Raw genomic sequence first — 6641 nt, forward strand, 5'->3', positions numbered from 1 at the left:
ACAAATCCTCCAAAGGGGATCTGCCTTCCTATAGGTGTCTAAATACCTGTCTGATATCGCTGGCTCTTACTCGATGTATATGACTGATTTATCACCTTTTCAAGTTATACATGTTCTTGATGATTTTACACTGCTTATCATGTTCATCACCTTTAATAATATGCTACTGACTTAAACCACCTCCCTTTGGGTCACTTTCAATTTTGATTTCTCTAATGTCATGATTTTCAGACATACAGAATCACCAGAATACTAGGGTTAAAAAGATGATCTTTAAAGGCAAAGAAGAGCCTTTCAAAGTGCTGCAAAATGTCATAATTTGGACATGTTTTCTTCATCCATTTAGTTTTTCCTGTGTGGGCTGCCAGACTCATCCCTTTTGGGGGGGACTGGATCTCATTAAGAAGGTCCTGTAGCATTTCAGGACCTAATATAATCACTGGTGTCATTCACAAACAAGTGCACCTATTACATAAGGGGTTCTTAACCTTGCTTGTGTCAGGGATCCCTCACAAGATAAATCTTTTTAAATACATAAAATAAAATAAACTTTATAGTATTACAAAGGAAATGTAACATGATAATACAAAAGGAAATACTGTTATCAAAATATTTTAAAAGAGTAGCTACCAGAGGTGGTAAAAGTCCAATCTGGTGGTACTTACGGTTGGTGCTTAATAAATGTGTGCTGAACAGAGCAGCCCAAAAAACTGTTATATCAATGTAGTGGGATAGGACTATGCTGTACAAGTCAATATCTGAGGATGATAAAGAAACAGGAGGAACTATGTGGTTACATGATCTACTGTAGTAAATGGAGCAGTCTATATGGAGTCAGAAGGACTGGGTTCAAATCCTGTTCCAATCACTTACTCACTGGATGGTCTTGGGCAAGTCTCTAAACTTCCCTCAGTTTCTTCATCAGGAAAGTGAAGGGTTGGGATGACCTAAGTTCCTTTCAGCTCTATGGTCCTATGTGATACAAAGTACAGTTCACAATTATAACTTACACAGACATGACAGAAAAGTCATTATATAAATTTGCTCAGTCCTTTTAGTTGTGTCTGACTCTTTGTGATCCCCTTTGGGATTTTCTAGGCAAAAATACTAGAGTAATTTGCTGTTTCCTACTCCAGCTCATTTTTCAGGTGAGGAAACTGAGGCAAACAGGGTGAAGTGACTTGCCCAGGGTTTCATAGTTACTGTGTCTGAGGCTAGAATTGAACTCAAGATGTCTTCCTGACTCCAAGTCCAGCACTATGGCGCCACCTAGATGCCCCTCAATCTCTTCAGTCTATATTTACATAAAAGAGGTGACTAGGTGGCACAGTGACAGAGTGCTGGGCATGGAGTTCCATAGACCCAAGTGCAAATTCTGCCACAGATATATATGTGCTGTGTGAGTCTGCCTCGGTTTCCTCATCTGCAGAAAGGAATGACAACATTGCCTACCTCCCAGGGTTGTTGGGAGGATGAAATTAGATATCTGCAAAGAAGCAAACCTTAAAGCACCATATGAATGTTAGCTGCGATTATTATCATCATTATTACTGTGATTGTTAAAGAACACAGGAAAAATACATTTAATTTTCTTATTGTTTTTTGAAGTTTAGTTTATGACAATTATTTAGAGCCAGAACCAGACCTGTGATTTAATCACTCTAGGGAACTCCTTTTTGAAGAAATGCCCTCTGCCATTGCAGGTCTCTTTCATCTCTACAACTGCTAGACTTAGCAAGTACTAAGTCTATAACTAGACTTAGCAAATACTGCGAGGGTCAATGACTTGCCCAAAGTCACACTGTCAGTATGTAAGGGCAGAACTCAAACTCAGGCCTTTCTCACACTTCTCCAAGAGATGATCTGTCCTGAGCTCTCTCTTCTTCCCAGCTCTACACTTCAAAACTCCTGGATATCATCTCCCACCTTCTTTTGCCCCAATATCTGATGAAGTGACTTTTCTTTCAGACAAAGACAATTTCTCCACTTGTCCTTGATCTCATCTCCTCTCATCCCTTCACTCTAATCCTCAAACTTACCCCTCTATTGGTTTCTTCAAAGATCAGCTCATGTACCATCTTCTACAGGGAGCCTTACTTGATCCCCCTAGTGCTTGCTCCCTCCTCCTCAAATTATAATGCATACAACTTACATGTTTATGTTAGAAGGCACCAGGGTATAGGATTTGTCACTAGAAGAGCTAGGTTCAAATCTTCTCCTGTGATTTTCTGTGGGGCATTAAGCAAATCACCTAACAACCCTGGGCCTCAGTATTCTTGTCATAAAACAGGGTGGGAAGGAAGGAAGGAAGGATGAGAACTAAATGATCCTTGAGGTCCTTCGACTCCTGAATCTGATTCCTACACAGTCTCCCCTACACAGAAGGCAGACAGGGTTTTGTGCTTTCTTTTCATATCTGTATCCACAGCAGGACAGCACAGTGTCCTGCATATAGGTGTTTAACAAATGTCTGTGGAATTGGTTACTGTGAGGATCAAATGAGATAATGTTCTATGTAAATGTCAGCTATGATTACTTCATACTTGTTAGCTTTTCCTTCCCAACTAGATTGTAAATGCAATTCCTTCAGGGAAAAAACTGTATTTCATGCCTAACACAGGGCTAGACAGATGGTAGATGCTTCATAAATACTTGTTGATTAAGTTGACACAATGTATTTCACAGGGCTATTTAATTGGACTAAAGTGGAAATCTTTGGGTCAGAGTCATTCATGAATTGATAAATAGTCAAAGGAAACGAGCAGGTTGTTTTCTAAGGAAGAAATCCAAGTTATAAAAAACTGATTATTTATTAAATAAAATTTAATGATATCCAAATCAATAATAATTTCATAAATATAAGTTAAAGCAACTCTAAAGTTCTACTTCAAACCCATCAAATTGGCAAAGTTAACCGAAAAAAGACACAAATGGAGGTACTGAAGGAAAACAGGCACATACATACCCTATTAGTGAAGCTACAAATTGGTCCGGCCATTCCGGAAAGCAACTGGAACTATGTCCAAAAAGTTATTAAACTGTATTTTTTTTGTCCCAGAAATACTACTGGGCCTATAACCCAGTGAGATGAAAGAAAGAAAAAAAGGACCCAGATCTACAAAAATATTTATAGCAACTCTTCTCATTGCAACAAAGAACTGGAAACTAAGTAAAAAGGGGAATGGCTGAACAAATTATAACATATGACTGCAATTAAATACTTTTGTATTGGAAGGGACAATTTCAAAAAAAAAAAAAACACAAGACTTGCAAGAGCTGATGAGGAGTCACATGAGCAGAAACAGGAGAACAATTTATACAATAACATTGTAAAGAAAAAATGATTCTGAAAGATGTAAGAATCACGACCAAGACAGTCGCCTAGGTCTCCAGTGCCGCCTCCAGGTGGTCAGCAGGGTTAGCAGATTCTGGGAGCAGAATAAAGCATGGGTTTGGACCTAGCCAAGGATATCTTTCTTTTTATCCTTTTTTCTTCAATGGGGGTGGGAGGGGTGGGGAAGGGAGAGAAAACACATTTTTGCTAATTGAAAAAAATTAAATGATAGTTTTATTTTCGTGGCTTTTTTTTTTCCAAAGAAATCTTTGGGCCAAAAATCTTTATCTTGCTTCAGACGAAAACATAAGCTTTGAAGTTCGTGGTATCAATTCAACCAATAAGTTGTATCTGTTACATACATTTCACGAATGGAAACCAAGACAAAGTTGAATAAAATAGGGTTCTTACCCTTAGTCTAGTAGACCTGGGGCACCAGTATGAAAAACTGGAGCTTTAACTTACCAGATAAGCAAGGTCTAATGTCCAAAAACACCAAGGTTGGCTAAGAGGAATTTGAACTGCTGTCCTAATTAAGTAAACTTGTCTATCTGATGAACAGAACAAAAGAATTACAAACCAGAATGGAGGAAGAAACTTTTTGTTTCTGCCTGTTGATGCCACAAAGACAATACAGAAATAGAAATAATGAGCACTTAAATATTATAAAATAAAATTCATAAATTCTTCATGTGCTATACCACAATTTTGTTTACATTGATAAAAAGATACATTGTTTAATCAGCAAAATAATACAAAATTGCCTCATGGAGAGCAATTCTACTTTTAGAGTCACTGAGTAATCAATCAATCAACAAGCATTTATTAAATCCCCTCTGCTAAGCCCTGGGGGAAAGAAGAACAGCACTAGATCTAGGATTTCATTACTGTAAGGAACTCCCTGGTGAAGAAACTCCCTCAACCAACAGAGGCTTGCATTTTACAGTCCTAAAGAGCTGCCCAGAGTACAAGGAGATAAAGTGGGGTCATTCAGCCAGACAGCATGAAAGACTGGAATTAAACTCAGGCGTTCCTGACTTTGAAGCCAGCTCTATCCACCATACGTGAGCTGCCTCCTTTGGGTCCTAGAGATACAAAGAAAGGTACCAGAGAAGGCAGTAAGATTCAAAGCTGTGAACCACTTTGCTATTAATCTTATCCAACCCCATCCTTTCAAAGAGGAATAAACTGAAGCCAGAAACATCCGGTCACACAGGCATTAAATAATTTCCCAAACCAGGTTTTCTGACTCCAAATCTAGTACTCTACTACACCACAATCCACGATTCAATGAAACCACCATTCAGAATAAGTTAATATTAGCGTAACTTCTGGCAGATTCCTTTCTTGCTTTAGAAATAGTAACAATTTTTTATGTCTCCTAAGTAAAGCTGAATCCATTTCATTCCACCTAAGACTTAATTGTTAAAATTCAAATGTATACTTCTGATATGTCAGACTTTATAATCATGTAACAGCAAATCATTTTAACACAGATTTTGTGTTCAAATTACTTTAAGAACAGAAAAAAACTTTTCTTACTATTGATTGAGTTTTCTTCCTGAAAGTACTGTACTTTCAGACACATCACCTGAACTGATTTCACACTACATGTATAATTTCATAAATATACTGTAAAGTAATTCTATAGTGTATAGGAAGAAATGTTTTCTTAGTATACACATCTTTCCATTAACCCAATTATACTAGTAAAAGTGTTCATTTCCAGTTTTTTGGCACCACAATCCTTAAATATGTTGCATTTTGTTGTTCAGTCACCTCTGATTCTTTGTGACTCCATTTGGGTTTTTTTTGGCAAAGATACTGCAGTGGTCTGCCATGTCTTTCTCTGGTTCATTTTACAGATGAGAAAACTGAGACAAACAGGGTTAAGTGACTTGCCCTGAGTCACACAGCCATAAAGCATCTGAGTTCGAATTTGAAGTTATGTCTTCCTGACTCCAGGCCCAGTGCTCTTTTCACTTTACCACCCTGCTGCCCTAGTACACTGTATACCCCAAACCAAATTAATCTTCAGTAAGGAATTACTGTAGCATATAAGCAGTCTTCTTTTCATCTCCCAAGTTATCCAAGGCTTTTCAGGAAAAAATATTTAGTCTTAGTCTCTTCTCACACCACCATACCTGCAACACTACTCCTAAGGTTTTCTTCACAAGACAAAGTTAGAGCTAGATCTGAGCCATCAAAGTTCTACAGTCTTGCATCAGTCCCGAAATCAACATGCATTTATTAAACCTACTATGTGCCAGGCAATGTGATGAGCCCTGGGGATACAATGAAAGGGAAAAATATTTCCTGCCTTCAAGAAGTTTACGATCTAAGACGGGGGAAACAATATGAAGTAACTCTCTGCATCGAGTAAACCAAATCAACCCCTCCTCTTAGTACTCTATTTCTTTTTACTGTGTACCCATTTCCTGGGTCATGTCCATCCTCAATGCAACCAGAATTCTTCCCACCCAGACACTCTGTCCCTTCCTCCCCCACAGTAGGTGTACCTGCCTATACCTTAGTTCCTCTAATGTATCCATTGTCCAGTCCTGCCCTGCCCCCCTCCCCAAATCTGGCTTCAGCCTCTCCTCTCCTCTGTAAGGGTCGCCCTATTGCCTCCCCCGCCCCCCATCTTGATACTACTGTTTGACTCTGACCTTGTCTCTACCTGACTATATACTGGAGAAAGCAGTGGTTAGAGCGTTCCATCTGGGAGACAGGAGTTCAAATCCAGCCTCAAGCATTTACTAGCTTTCTGAGCCCGGGCAAATCACTTAACGTCTATCTGCCTCATTCTCTTCACCTGTCCCAGGGAAGATAAAGTGAGATAATATTTGAAAAGTGCTGAGCCAACCTTACAGCGCTGTGTAAGTGCCAGCTGTGATGAGGAGGATGATAGCATTACCCCACGTACTTGGCTACACTCCCCCCGTACCAGCAGACACCCGAGCCCCCGGCCAACGTCCCAGCCCGCAGTTTACCTTGCTACACTTCGGATACACCCACCTCGCCATGCACCTGTACTCCGGCCCCTCCCCTCACCTGCAGGTAGTGCCTGGCTACCCTCTGGTTGTCCCTACTGCCCCCTCCCCATACCAGGCTGCACTAGGGCGCGCGGCTCTGGCCCCTACACCGCCGCTCGCCCAGCCCCCCCCCCCCCCCCCCCCCGGCAGTAGGGCCAACCCCCCCCCCCCCCCCCCCCCCCCCCCGGTGAGCGGCCGCCCCCCCCCCCCCCCGCCCGCCCCCCCCCCCCCATCCGAAGTGTAGCAAGGTAAACCGCGGGGTGGGACGTTGG

General features: G+C 40.9%; 1 protein-coding gene across 9 annotated transcripts in view; it reads right to left on the reverse strand.

The window, feature by feature from the left end:
- The window catches only part of LOC138146396 (ubiquitin carboxyl-terminal hydrolase 54-like), a 129299-nt gene that overhangs the window by 122179 nt on the left and 479 nt on the right, over nucleotides 1–6641 (reverse strand). For 3 of the 9 annotated variants that reach the window (XM_069068235.1, XM_069068229.1, XM_069068232.1), the window contains exons 2-3: nucleotides 874–972; nucleotides 666–758 (exon numbers count right to left, since the gene is read on the reverse strand). The exons of 4 other annotated variants lie outside the window; for them this stretch is intronic. The gene's annotated coding sequence lies outside the window, so the exon portion shown is untranslated. The remainder of the gene's footprint in view (nucleotides 1–665; nucleotides 759–873; nucleotides 973–6641) is intronic. 2 more of the 9 variants (XM_069068237.1, XM_069068231.1) reach the window with 1 other exon arrangement.

This window comes from Petaurus breviceps, unplaced genomic scaffold (genome assembly GCF_028583685.1).
Source record: "Petaurus breviceps papuanus isolate PSGF00001 unplaced genomic scaffold, PetGlider_PUasm1.0 90762, whole genome shotgun sequence".
Classification (NCBI taxonomy): domain Eukaryota; kingdom Metazoa; phylum Chordata; class Mammalia; order Diprotodontia; family Petauridae; genus Petaurus; species Petaurus breviceps.